The sequence below is a fragment of the Panicum virgatum genome, chromosome 2K, assembly GCF_016808335.1.
Source record: "Panicum virgatum strain AP13 chromosome 2K, P.virgatum_v5, whole genome shotgun sequence".
NCBI classification, from domain to species: domain Eukaryota; kingdom Viridiplantae; phylum Streptophyta; class Magnoliopsida; order Poales; family Poaceae; genus Panicum; species Panicum virgatum.
Genome location: NC_053137.1, coordinates 52,297,801 through 52,313,036, shown reverse-complemented (window position 1 = coordinate 52,313,036; position 15,236 = coordinate 52,297,801). Strand labels below are relative to the sequence as shown.

The 15,236-nt window shown below is 43.7% G+C and overlaps 1 pseudogene; it reads left to right on the top strand.

The window, feature by feature from the left end:
- The first annotated feature begins 11,542 nt into the window (after positions 1–11,542).
- Positions 11,543–14,521, top strand: LOC120695432 (annotated as a pseudogene).
- The last annotated feature ends 715 nt before the right edge of the window (positions 14,522–15,236 follow it).

Sequence of the window (15,236 nt, the reverse complement as noted above, 5' to 3'; positions counted from 1 at the left end):
TCAAAAAGTCTGCAAATTGAGTGTTAAATCGTGTGAGATGTGCGAGTTGAGTGTCAAATATGGAAATTTTCCCAAAGCAACTACTCCTAGTGTTGCAAATCATTCGCTACAATGGATAGGTGAAACTCAAATTTCCATGAGGCAGGATACATGTCAAGGCAGGCTCCACCAATGCAACGGGGAGGCGCGGCCTGGCTTGCTGCAAACGAGGGGAGAGCGAGCGTTTCCAGCCAGCCACAGCTTGCACAAGTCTCGCTAGCGCAAATGAAAAGTATCTCCTCACGCTGGGTGCGACCCGACGCCGCGGCGGAGCTCGGCGGTTCCGGCCTCCCCCACGGCCAGCAGAGCTCAGCCGCCCGGCTCGAAGCTGCACGCGACGGCGGCGCTCGGCACTCGGCTCGGCGGCAAGGCTCCCGCCCGCATGTGGCGGCGGAGCTGTGGCTCCCGCCCGTATGGCTGGCGGAGCTTTGCAGCACGGCGACTGGGGCTGGCCGCGGCCACCGGCGAGGCTAACTGTGGCCGTCGGAGTCGCCTCCGGCGATTGGGCTGGCCGCGGCCATTGGCAAGGCAAGCGGGGCTAGCTATGCTCGTCATAGATGGCGCTTGGGGCTTACCGCGGCCACCGGCGAGGTGCACGGGGGGTGGCCTTCGTAGTCTAGTATGCGTATTCCATCTTTTGGAGGTGTGTGTATAGCTGCAAGCGAATCTCTTTCCTGTTTCTTGTTTACCGACTTCGATTTCATCGATTCGCAGTAGTAGTAGTATTAGATTGAGGGCTGATTGATTCGCAGTCCGATAACCAAACACACCCTATATCCCCCCACCCTCCCCCTCTCCCCCAGAAGCACAGACCAATCGCACAACTCCGCACTGTCGGGTCGCGCCGCCGCCGCTGCTCAAGCACAAGCCCTAAACCATCTCGGCGTCTTGCGGGCGGGGGCGCCACGGTTGACGGCGGCTCCGAGCGGTGGCGACGCATCTCGCAGACGGGGTGTTCGGGGACGTGTCTCACGGCTAGCAATTCCCCTCAACCCTACATCTAATCCATACCCGATTCCCCTGCTTCATCGGGGACGAGGACAGTTGCGCGATGTAAGTACCCGTTTACTTTTGCGTAGTGGTAGTTGCTCACGGAGCAGTTCGAATTGAGTTTATTCTTTATACTCTATATACTCTACCGGTCCATTGAATTGTGTTTGTATCTGTTAAGTTTGGAAAGAGGGTGATCTCACCCGATTGGTCAAACATCAAAGGCTACAACCGTTCCCGCCAAGAACACAAGCAAGGACCCATGATAGTCATGGCAACGTGGGGTGCAGGCCACGTTCTTGAGGTCGTGGGTCGTGGTGGAATTGAGCGGGAGATGAATGGAGTTTGAACATCATTTGTACACTATAAATACCCCACAATGATCAATGAGAATGGCTGCCAATTCACTCTACATACTTGTGTCTCTTGTGTTCATTACATTGCAAAGTTCATTTACAACACGTTATCAGCAGCTCTAGCCTACTTGAGAAAAAGGCTACTAAGAAGAAGAAGAAGTAGACGGGAAGAACGCCGACGAGCTCGGTAAGATGACGACCTCACTGTTGTTCCTCGAGATCGTCGGATCCATCCCGCATCTTCCACGCCTGCAACGGACTCGCAGTCTTCACGCAATCCTCTGCCACCAAAAAGCTCGCTGGGCTCCGGCATCGCTGTCCTCGCTGATACAGGACCACCTCTCCTGCCGGCCGCCGTCCTCGCCCTCCTCCCCTGGCCATGCGCATGAAGGAAGGCTCGGAGGATGCTGCGATGAGGACGCCGCTGTCGACGACCTTGCATCTCGCCATGGACCACAAGTGCCACTGGACGCATGCACCACGCAAGACCGCATCTTGCGCCGCCACCGCACCCGCCAACTCCGGCTGGAGGACGACCTCCGGCGTCGCGGCCCACTTCGCCTACCCCGACCTAACCGCACCGCCTCCGTCTCCTCATCCCATCGGGCACGTCCTGACCGGGACGACCATGTGCGGCCACGAGCCTCGCTCCTCCCGCTCCGGCGAGGGGGAGGCCTAGGCCGGCCGGAACCGAGCAAGAAGGGGGCGGAAAGGGGGAGATCCGGCCACGCCATGGCCGGATCTGGGCGGAGCGGAGGTGGAGGATCATCACCGGCGACCAGACTCCGGACGGCGGCGGCGGGCTGAAGCAGCGGCGGCAGACCGAACGGTGGCGGCAGCGGCGGCAGACCGAACGGTGGCGGCAGCGGCAGCTGGTGAGGGACAGAGGAATGAACAGTTAGGGTTGGGAACCCTAACCCGCCACCCCCTTAAGTGCTGGGCTAGGCTCCGGCCCGATCCCCCCTCTCTCGCCTCGGGCCGAGGCAGGCTACGCGGCGGCCCAACGGCCTTCCAGCGCGCCCGCGCCCCTCCCCACTCGGCCAGCTGGGCCGAAATCGGTGGCAGGCCGAAACCCAAGTTGTTTCGGCCCGCCCCCAAATTATCATTTTCCTTTTATATTATGCATCTTAATTCAACAATTTGCATATAAGTCCTCAGACTTTCTACTATTTACATTCCAGCAAGCATATGAGTCTGTAATCTGGCATGCAGACCCTCTACATTCCAAGTTAATGTATATATGTGTTTGTTCAGCACTCTTTTTTGCATTTCCATGTTTGTTTATTTACATTTACCCTTGCAAATTACTATTGTTGCCATTACTTTATGCAATTTACATACAAAATTCAATCTCTATTTTGGGATAAATTCTTTGAAGATGAGACAACACGAGATCTACACAAAAATATATAGTGATTATCTCCTCAACTCTATTGGCCCTGTTTGGGACCGCGTGCCAAAAAAGCATGGTGCGCATAAGCGTTAAGCGACGCGGAGCTCGCTTCCCGCGATTTTGAGGCTGCACGTTGTAACTCTCGCTTATCCGGTTGCCGGCGGCTGAGCAACGCGCGTCAAACGCAAACAGTTTGGTGGGATTAAACTGCTTATTTGGCTCAGAATTCAAGCAAACGCGGAAATGAGATCTACACATACATAGTGACTATCTCCTCAACTCAGAATCAATTTTTCCTTGAAGTTTGAGACAATACGAGATCTATGCATACAACAGTATTGCGACTATCTCCTCGAACTCGGAATAAACTTGATGGCTCACATTTAATTTGAAATAGCTCTATTCTATCTAAATTTTCAAAATTGGTCATATGCAAAGTGATATTCCAAAATCACTAAGGGATCTACACTATAATTAGTGACTATCCCAACATATGATTCTCAAATTTTGGAACAAAAAGATGGATATCGAGCTTACTCAAATACAAAATAGCCTCAGTTCCACACCAAAATATTGAGATTATTTAATTGTTGGAGTTAAATTTTATTGAATTCACACTATTGCATCAAGTTTGCCAAATTTCTCAAAATTATCGGCAAATTGGAATGTAGGTGAGATGGCCAACAAAGAGTTTGAGGTTCTCGCTCTTGATGGACACAATTTCCCTACATGGGCGATGGACATCAAAGTGAGTCTGTCACGATGCGGACTATATGCATGCTTATCGGACTCGGAAACGAGTACGAAATCCATGACAGAGAAAAACAAGTATGAGGCCTTATACATCATAAGGAATCATATCCACCCAGACTTAAAGTCTGAATACAGGATGGAGGAAAATCCATGTGCATTGTGGAACAATCTCAAGCAGTGCTATGAACAACAGAAAGCAATAGTTCTACCTGAGGCATCTCATGAGTGGAACTATCTGTGCCTACATGACTTTAAGACTGTGGATGAATACAACCATGCTATTCATAGAGTCAGCCAGAAACTCCGGTTTTGTGGAAAGGAGCCTACTGAGGCAGAAAAGATTGAGAAGACATTGTCGACAATGCTTCCATCTGAAAGAATCCTTACACTCTCATACCGTGAGAAGAACTTTACAGATTATGCCTTATTGATTCAGACATTGCATCAGGCAGAGAAGAACCATGAGATAACCATCTGGAATTCTCAGCAGCGCCCTATGGGAACTGCACCTCTGCCAGAGGTACATGCGAACATTAAGAAATCTGATCAGAATGGGAACACCCAGTCTGGAGGTTCAACTGGCAGAGGCAAGCGCAAGAGAACCCGCAAATCATGTGGCAAATTCCAGAAGTAAAAAGATGTTTCTGAGCCTAAATATGAGAAGAACAACAAAACCGCTTGTTACAAGTGTGGTTGTTATAATCATGTGGCAAAGAAGTGTCGGACCCCGAAACATCTGGTGGATCTCTACATGAAGTCCATAAGTCGTGAACAAGATGATCAGAAGTTTGAAGCACACTTCACCTCCCTCGAGATGGAGACGGGCACTTCGGACCAAGTTCCACATAGAACTGGACCAAGCAACGCCACGACTTCACCAACCGCTGAGGATGAACCTCTGAATGTCGATGACATGATCGTGGATAACTCCACGGATGTGTTTGGAGATCTCATTTAGACTCCATCACAACATAGTCATTTCTCACTAAATTTGCATGCAGTATTGTAATTTGAACATGATGTTGCCATTTGCTTTGCTAGATTATACTTAAGTACTCGTTTGATTAATATCATCGATATGTTCTATATTTTTCATGAGTTGTTATTAAAATTCTAAATTATATAGACTTTTACGGGAGTCAATCTAATGGAGGAAGAGGTGTGCCTAGTGGATAGCTGTACCACTAACACTATACTTAGGGAAGTGAGATCTTTCCAAACTCTTACAAAGAGGAAAGGAATAGTTCTAATCATCGCTTTACGCGATGCTATGTTAGTAGGACCTGAAAAGGCCACTATCACACTTCCGATGGGTACAAAAACAAATATCGTGGAGGCATTATTGTATCCCAATTCAACACGTACCCTACTAAGTTATAGCGATATCCGAGAAAATGGAATTCATATGGAAACATATGAAGAAAATAAAGAAGAATGTCTTCTTTTACAAAGGATATTGGACAAGGCAAAGAGACACTTGAAAAGGTGTCCTCTCTCCCATCTGGATTGTACTAAACTTACATTTAACCCGTAATATTTGATGCGTATAAAATAATTCTCTCTTGATAAAATCAAGATTTGGCATGACTGCCAGGCCATTCTATCAAGGATGACAAGAATTATCATCAATTTTGTTGGTCACAACATCAATCCCTCAAATCATCAGATTTGATGTGCATCATGCACATGACAAAGGAACTAATTTAAGGACCTCTTACCTTAAATTTCAAATATGAGCATCATAATTTCTTGATCACATTCAAGAATATTTGTGTGGCTCTATTCAATCATCATGAGAATCAACTAGGTACCTTAAATAGCATGTTAATGCAGCCCATTTGTGTCCCTTCGGGTGATACAATTTGAGCCAAACTCATAGCTCAAATCATTCATTTTGAGCACGTGATCCTGGACGCGGGATCACATCCATGTACATGGAAATGTTTGGTCTTTGGGAATAATATTATGTACCTTACATCCATGATGATCTAGTTGAATCTTCGATTAAGAGAATACAACTATTTTATGTGATCAAAGAAGAATTGAAAATTGCCAACATCTGTTGGTGGATGTGGATGTACACACCACATATATTCAAATTTATTAAACTGCAATCATACGGCTCCCTCCGTTTGCAGTGAGTACATGGATATTTGATAATCAAATATTTCTCATCAACATGTCAGTTATGTCTTGCACATACCGATATCACCAACTCAGCATACATTTATGGGCATAGGAAATCTTGGAGGTATAAGGATCCGTCATCCATTACATACCTCAGATTATCCAAAGGGGATTTTATAGCCCGTATGCTGATTCTTTTGAGGAGTATTCCAGGCATTCGGGGGAGATTTATACCACACAAAGAATGCCAGGAATCAGGAGTGAATGTCACATCTTGATATTCTCCCTCAATTATTTCCATGTACAAGAAAAATCTGGACTACTGGTTCAGAACCATTTGCAATCTTTTACAAATAATCTGCCAAACATATTTACTAACAGTGTTATATATTTCTCAATCTTATTGTGCCAGAAAGAGTGGAGGTACCATTTTCAAAACCACTCAACTCCCAATAAGAGGGGGGAAGTATGGTCACAAGAAAGATAGAGGATTGACACCTTATGGATATTCACTATCCAAAGCCTATGGATGTTTACCATCCAAAAGATCAACACTGTGTACATATATTTCAGACGCTGAGCCATCGGGATGCCCTAACTCTGTCATTATGGGAAGTGACATGGAGTTCAAGGGTTAATATTTTCACAAGCAATATTGGTCGTATCGAACCAATCATATAAAGTCTACAATGTCGACATTTCTCCATCTTAAATTGCCTTACACCTACTAGATCCAGACCAAAAGTCCTAGGTAAGAGCGTTTCAATGCTCACTTCGGGACAAATCAAAGGTGGCAATTAAGGAGAATTGCTCTTACTAAAACAATGATTGAGTAATGTTTTACTCGCATAATGTTTTCTTTATAGAAGCATGGTGGTGAAATAGCAAGAGTTTGTAGCATATGATTTCACATAGAAGCCTAGCTAACATACCCTCGGTATGTGTGAAAATTATGTTCCTACAATCAATTACTGGCAGATATTTAAAATTTGATGGATTCATATACACAATTCAATTAGCTTTGTGTTAGGAATCAAAATCGCAATATACATTGTGTACAAGTCAAGTCAATACATGACTCGATATAGTCAGTGTTTGTGGTACACTGATTGGTTGAGTTCTTTCCTCAGAAAGTTTACTCCCAACAACGATGGTTGCATAGGTGTGTTCGTATTGAAAATCCTAAATGGATTTTGTGTCATCTCCGATCACACTGTTAATCATGCAATCATTTTATGACGTATTATGAGATGAAGATTTGGACAAAACCAAGTCACGCTTAAGTCTACAACTTAAGCATTCACAATATATAGTCTACCAATATCTAATGATATTGGATGATCATATCCATCAACTCTTATGGTTGTTTCTTCCCAAAACATGTATTTCTGACCCTGGGATTAAACCCTAGTACCGATAAAAGCGTTCATGTATCATGCAAATTGCAAACAGGCCTGATATTGCATTTGCAGATACTTGCAAGCCCAAACAGCACTACTCCAGTAACGTCTTATCAACGGGAGTCAGGGATATCAATGGATATCTATATGATACTAAAGGCTTTTAACTTGTCATTGGATGAGTTAAACATGACCATAGAGGGATATGAAGATACTGCTCAACTAATCCCCATTAATGCATATCATAGACTGATATTTTTGTGGTAGAATTCTCATAGGAGTTGTCATAGACTCTAATGAATATTCCCACATACCATTCCGAAATCGAACATGTGCATGTAAGATTTCGTCGAGTGGTTAATTGTGATTTCATCACATCACTAACATTATCTATCAAGATAAGATTACTTGTATTGCTTGGATGCAAACAGGTTATATGAAAGTAATATCACACTATTACTCATAAAATGGTTTATCCTCATGTATTGTGATACATTGGAGGAACAAACCTCTTGCAAATTAAATATGTGATTACTTCACAAAGTCTCTACCACATTTCACTTGCAAAGTGTTCATCGAATTGGTATATGATGACTTTGTAATTTGCAAGATTCAGGGGGAGTCTCCTCATGATTATAACCTGTTAATAAAGTACCATATTGCACTCTTTTCTTTTTATGAGTTTTTTCCCTCAGGGTTTCTCATACAAAGTTTTTAATGAGGCAATATCAATACAAGAATATATATGCCGTATCTCCTATTTTTCCTCACAGGGATTTTTAAGGAAGATACACATATTTGCTCTCTAAATCTTATGGGTTTGTGATCGAGCAATGACCATATATGCCATATCATTTTCTCCTAATTTTTCCCAATGGGTTTTGAAGGAGTTTTAGTGGCATATACACATATATATTTCCTCATATTTTTTTCCCACAGGGTTTTTTTGGAGGAATTAGTCATTTTATTGATCTCCAAGATCGGATTCCATCAAGGAGGAGTGTTAAGTTTGAAAAGAGGGTGATCTCACCCGATTGGTCAAACATCAAAGGCTACAACCGTTCCCGCCAAGAACACAAGCAAAGACCCATGATAGTCATGGCAACGTGGGGTGCAGGCCACGTTCTTGAGATCGTGGGTCGTGGTGGAATTGAGCGGGAGATGAATGGAGTTTGAACATCATTTGTACACTATAAATACCCCACAATGATCAATGAGAATGGCTGCCAATTCACTCTACATACTTGTGTCTCTTGTGTTCATTACATTGCAAAGTTCATTTACAACAGTATCCATCAGAGCCGCGCTTGCACCATTTTTTTATTACTCACAGCGTCATATTTGACTCAAATCTTCTTCATGTAGTTTGTACACTAACGGATTAGACATGAATTCTGTCCTACCATTAACTATTGCTAAAATTGGATCTATACCACTAAAAGAACTCATTATTAGATATATACCATCAAAAGATTCAATTATAGATATATAGCATCGAAAGGTTGAACGTTATAGGGATTTACCATTCTGTTTGCATCCGTTTGCATCACCGTTACTTTTTCCACTACGGTATTTAGGAAGTTCCAATTTTGCCCTTCTACCAAAAACACATCAGCACACAAGCAGCAGCCTCTGCCCAAACTCGATAGAGCAGGCGACAGCACGGCGCCCGCGCGTCTCCCCGGCGGCGCGGTTGACTCCTCCGCCCTCTCCTCCGCATTGTGTGTCTCCCCATTTTCCTCTTGTTCCTACCTTAATTTTATGTTTCTAAACTCTTGAGTTTTCCTCTCTCTCTCTCTCGTAATGCTGAGCAACTGTGTTCGCCGCGCCTGAACGCAGCGCATGCCGTTGCGCGGGTGCCGGGCTGCCGGCTGATGCTTGCGCCAATGACCAGAGCGAGGCTGCGCAGGTGCCGGCTGACGCTTGCGCCGACGACCAGAGCGAGCTTGCAGCCGCATAGCGCTGGTGAGGAGGTGGACGCTACGAACTCCACAGGCGACTATGCTCAGGCAAGGAGAGTATTGTCAGATATCATGGCTAGAGCTGTCGAGGCTTCAGGAACAACAAATAATCAACGACGGTAAAAATTGTATCTGCACTTGGTAGAGGACAAGCTTAAAGGCCGGCCATGGCAGGCTCCGTTACCATCACCTAAGGATGGAGCCTGTTGAAACGTTGATGAAGCTGGAATGAGGGGTGGGTTGTGGGCATAGAATTCTTTTCTCAGCAAGGGTACAACAGTCATAGTTAACATGGAGTTTACAGAAATGGTAAGCTACCAAGAAGTGTCATCTTTTAATGGTATATCTCTATATTTGAATCTTTTGATGGTATATATCCAAAGATGAGTCCTTTTAATGGTATGGATCCAATTTTGCCTTAACTATTTTAACTCATCTCGTCATAACCCAGATTGTAAGTCATGGATCCTTTTTCACCATTAACTCTGTTAACTCCCATCTCCTAAAATCCTTTCGCCAGCATGACCTCATCCCCAATCCTGCATTGCTTCTCCTTTCACGCTCTCTCACTCCACTAAGGTGCCCACACCGAGTCGCTGTTGCTGCCACTCCTCCACAGGTGGTGCCACCTGGAAGGGAAGGGGACAGTTTCCATGCAGGGAATACAGTTAGGGAAACCTCAAACCAGAAGCGGTGGTGGTGATTTTCATCTGGCGTAGAGAAGGAAGAAGCTTGGTGGTTATCATCTCTGATCTATCCGTTGGAAGAAGGTGCTAACAGCTTGACAGAGTGCTAGGTTGGGAGAGAGTGGGATGGATTCCAGTCCAGTGATATTTTTGCATGGGGCAAATGATAATCTTGTGTGAGCAAATCGTCTCCAGTCTAGTGCCATGAGATTCTCTATATTTTCCCTGTCAAATTACACTGTTTAATATCAGTGAGTCTAAGAACATAAAAGTTAGCAAATGTTTCCAATTGATGTTGGGGGCATTATTTGTGGTCAATGTTACAACGATGCCTAAGATTTACCAAACATTTGCATATACTCGCGGCTTCAGGACTGCTAAGGACCTTAAGAACAAGAGGGGGGCTTCAGGACCGCAAAGGACCTTAAGAACTAGGGAACAGAGAACTACAAGTGGAGCAAACTCCAGCTTTCAAGTGGGAGTGATGGCCCAAAACGCTTATTTCCAAAAGGCATGAGCCGAAGCTTAAGAGAAATGTGGAAATGTGAGTAATTGCTTTTGAATTTGCTGCTGCATCTTTTTCTGTGCACATGTTACTCAAATAGAACACTAACACTTTTAGTGTACCATATCTGTTAACTAGTTCAAGCGAGTCAGGCAGCATTAGCTGATTTTCATAAGAAACGACGTGCTATTGAGGAGGAACGATTCGGTGGGTTTCCCGATCGGGAAGTTCCAAAAATTTCCTTTAAAGAGAAACCATTTGGTGATGAAGCTGCACATGGCCAAGAACTTTGCCGATCCAGTGTTGTTTCACTTGCTTTGTTTGATGGTGATTGTGCTGGTATGCTATGATTTTTCTTACTTTGTATTTTGGTATTTTGATTCCACTTGTTAATGATTTAAATCATGATTTTGTGCAGAAGAAAACAAGTTGTTTGCATGCTCTGGCATAGCTCTACTACATGGGAAAGCTATACTACGCCTAACAAGATTTGTCACTTCAGCATGTTTGGTTCAAGAATTCAATGACAAAAGAAATAGAGATGATAAATTGAGGGTTGGTGCTGCTTATCATTGTCTTCCATTTTGATTTGTTTAATCAAGCTAACCGTGGCCATTCTGTGCTGATCAACTGTTTTTATCACTAGGTTAAAGTGCGGCTTCCTGATAACACAACTATTGATGGGCTCCTGGGACTATATGATAAAGATATTGCTATTGTTACATCCATTTGTACGGAAACGGGTAGGCTACGCTAGCATCACTACCGCATATACTCAAGATACTTGCGAGTAGAAGATCATAGATCGTTACCACTAGATGCGCAGCACAGCGGAAGAAGTCGCGCGTCGATGTAGAGGAAGTAGTCGATCACGTCCCACGAACCGAGCTCCTCGTACTTGATCCCAGCAGCCGATCAGCGCAGCAGTCGCAGCAGCGTCTCCACGGAGTCCACACGTACGGGGATGAAACGCCGGGCGTCGGTGTACTAGCACCGCACGCACGGCAAGGGCGGCGGCCGAGAGCGGGGCGGCGGCTAGGGAGGTGGCGCGGCTCACAGGGTCTGTCGCCCCCTAACCCCTCCCTCGTATATATAGGGCGTATTAATGGGCTTCTATCTCATATGCCCATTAGTAACCCTAATACCTCTTGGATCAATATCCTCTTGGGCCTTTAAACCGTATTGTGATGATGGGCTCTTGGGCATATCACCAACACCATTAACCACCTAAATGTCCGTCCTGTACATCTCGATCTTCAGGCATCACCTAACTGCCCCCATGGTCATGTACTAGCTGCTGGGCGTGCCTTCAATTCAGGCAGTTTTATGGCCATGCATGGATCTCTGTCTAATGAATCTTCCAACATCTTCCTTTCTGATAGTGAAGATTTCACAGAGGTTTGTTATTAATTTATTTTTACTTTTTGCCATGATGTAAAGCTTTAAACTAATATTTGATTTATGAATTATACCTTTGGTCTAATGTGTCATTCATACACAAGTAAAATACATTTTCCCTTCATAAACCATGCCGCTTTTCTTTTGTTCTAGGCTGCACTTGGAGGGCCACTTGTAGGAAAAGACGACAGGTTTCATGGGATGATCGTTGATCTTTGTCATGATGGTTTTGAGAACAGGAAACGTGCCAAGTTCCTAACCCTGAAATCACTTTATGAACGCTTGGAGTTGTTTCAGATACTCAAGTATGTCTTTGGCAGTTCCAGTATCTGGGAGCTATATCTTCCCCCACTTAATTATATTTGTTATCCTTTTTCTGGTGTTGCATCGGAGCCTTGTGGCTTTTCACTCTGTAATTTGTGGGCTGGAAACAAATTGCTTCTTTTTACCGACCTGGTGCTGACCTGTGCTTAATTTGAAGCTAGTGTGTCTCAATTAGAAAGAGCAAAAACAATTCATTCAGATGATATGGGCAATACTTATATTTCTCGCTTATGAATCTGCATACTCCTGTCATGTCTTTAGCTGAATACGTATGAGTCTGATTGCCTATATTTTTCCCGTACCTTGATTCCTTTGGTATGAGTTGTTTCATGTGTGGGTATACTTCCATTTTTGTTGTTTGATTAATTTCACTCTTATATTTATGAGAACGACACTTAACATTTTCTATCGCAGTCCTAAAGAAACCCGCCTCTGTGATTTTGTGTTGCCTGAAGGTGTATCAAGTGTGGTCCCTTCAGGTGTGAATAATCTTGCAAGCCATCACTGTAAATGTTACCTATTGACCATTGTCTGCAGAATATATGTGTTGTCATTCTGAGTACTCACTAATCTTCTTGTTGCATCAGGATTCATGAAAACTAGTTACCGGATAAGATCCTTAGGCTATCCAATGCCACCACCACTTGTGCTTGAATGTAAGTTCTTTGGTTTTTATATTTCTGATGTCCCTTGTTCTCTTCTTTATAATTAACTTCTGATCTTGGTTTTTAACCAGTCAATGGTCAGTTGCATAATCGATTCGAAGACCGTTTTGGTGAATTACGTGCTTGGAAAGGGTATCCTTTTGGTGCTCCACCCAATGATTATTTCAAGCCTGTCTGGGATCAACTTCAAAAGGAAGTTGTGGCAAATATATCCCGTAGGGTTGTCTCACTTGCTTCTTCAACAGTGATTATTCGAGGTCCTTTGCTTGCACAGGGTTGCTTATAAAGTGGCATGGAAGCAGAACCACACGCACTGTTGTCTTGACTTCTGCCAATTTAGTTAGAAGTCGTAGTAATGAAGATGAAATCGATGGAAACTTGAGGGTTGGTGCTCCTATCACTCGATCTTTTAAGTTATAATAGCACAGTGCCCGTGCTTTGCTACGGATAATATAAATTTTACCCATACCTTCATGGGACCACTAATTTTTTTATGAAAATTGGAAACTTTATGTACAACCCGTGCCGTGACCGCACGAGGTATTAATTGTCCAGTTTTTAATTGGGATTTGGATTGATTTGTTCGGATTCCGATTATGATTCCAATTAGAAAATATATTCTAATTGATTTGTTTGGATTCCAATTAGGATCCCGATTGACGGACCGTGGAATCATTGCTTGCTTTAAAAATAGTAGAGATAGAGATATGGTGGTTAGCTGATCTCTCTTAATCACTGCAGATCAAGATGTTTCTCCCACCGAATCAACGTTGTGATGGGACATTGGAATTGTATAATTTACACTACAATATTGCTATTGTCAGTGTCAAGAAAGGTTTCAATGCTATTAGACCAGAAGACATTTTTAATGGAAAGAAAGTGTCAGCTAAACGGGTAGTAGCTATAGGGCGTGACACTATACATGGACTATTGATGGCCATAATGGGTGAAGTCAAAAGTAATAACAAGGGCAAAGTCGAAAGTAGTAGGAAGGGCGTACTCAATTGCAAAGAGCTTCGCTGTTCCACTTGTAAAATTAAGAAGGTAGTGTGTTGAATTTCTCTTACTGTTTTTTTTACATGGTAACCTGTATTGAATAATTGCATTAGAATCTGAGTTATCTCTTTAAACACAATTCATCCACTGAACTATATATATCAGGAATTAGAAACTATCCAGTAATATTTGCCTTTGTTGGTACTAGGCTGGGATTGGTGGCCCTATTATTGATTTTGATGGGGCTTTTGTTGGCATGAACTTCTATGATGGAAGTGATGTAACTCCCACTACCAGAAAATGCCTTATTCGTCCCTGGCTATTTGTACCGGTCGTAATTTGGTCCGGTACTAAACTTGTTCCGATGCCATTTTAGTACTGAGTCCAAATTTGAAAGCCCTCAGAGCCAATTTAGTACCGGGCCAAGCCACCAGCCGGTACTAAATGTCGCATTTTAGTATCGGTCGGTGTTACCGGTCGGTACTAAAATGGCGCGTCCATTTAGTACTGGCTGGTAACACCGACCGGTACTAAAATGCATCATTTAGTACCGGCCGGTGGCTTGGCCCGATACTAAATGGTCCTCCACGGGTTGGTTCAAAAAGAAAGCATCTCTCACCCAGTCACATGTGATGCATAGGTAAGATGGTAAGGAAGCAACGCGCGAGGCCAGAGGACATGTGTTCGAATCCTCGCGACCGCGCACGCGCATTTACGCGTGAAAAATTCTTGTGACTTGTGACGATGCGCGTGTGCGGGGCCTCCTAGCTGCTCATCCCTTTTTTTCTTTAATTTTTTGCGTGCAAAACCGTTTAGTACCGGGCGTTTTGGCCGGTCAGCCGCCCGGTACTAAACGGGGGTTGTTGACCAGTACAAATGTTAGATTTTCTAGCAGTGTCCTTTCCTTCCGAGGCACGAAGTCCTATGAACTTGTGATTAAAAAATATGTTGGATGACAGCTCACGTAATCCTGTGCGACTTGATTTCATTAGAGGGGAGGAGGAAAACAGGTAATATTTGTTCTATTTTCTCGTTTCCACTTGATTGTGACTTAAAATATATTTTATTCAACAACCTAACCTTACATTGGATAAAAAAATATTTTGGATGATAGGTGGCCAGTGCCTAAAGCATATTGGCATCATGGTTAACTTGAGGCGGATTTGTACACGATGTGCGTAGTGGAAGGACTCTCATGTGATCATGGTGCACTTAATGGTGTATTAGTATCATGGTGCACGTAATGTGGATAGGTATGATGTACCTTAGTTATTGGGAGGATTATCAACCGGATGTCAAAGTTTGCCAGTATCTAAGTAACCAGTAGAGTATGGTTGCCCCTCTGTCTAAAATATGGGACTTGTACGGGTTACTGCAGGATTGTCTGACTGACAGTTGCAACTTACAAGTTTGCTCAATTGTTTGATCTGATCAAAATGTGCTTTAGGTGATCACATCTTTGCCAGGTTTATTTTATTTGAAATGGAGGGTTTATTTATGCACTCAACTCATAGAATTTTCTCCAACTCATGTGACATGAAGTAAATCAAAACGTGGATCTACTCTTTCTTTTCTTCTTTTATTTTGTAAAAAGAGAATCTGCTCTTGGTCTATCTCACCAATGATCGCCAGAGCTTACATTA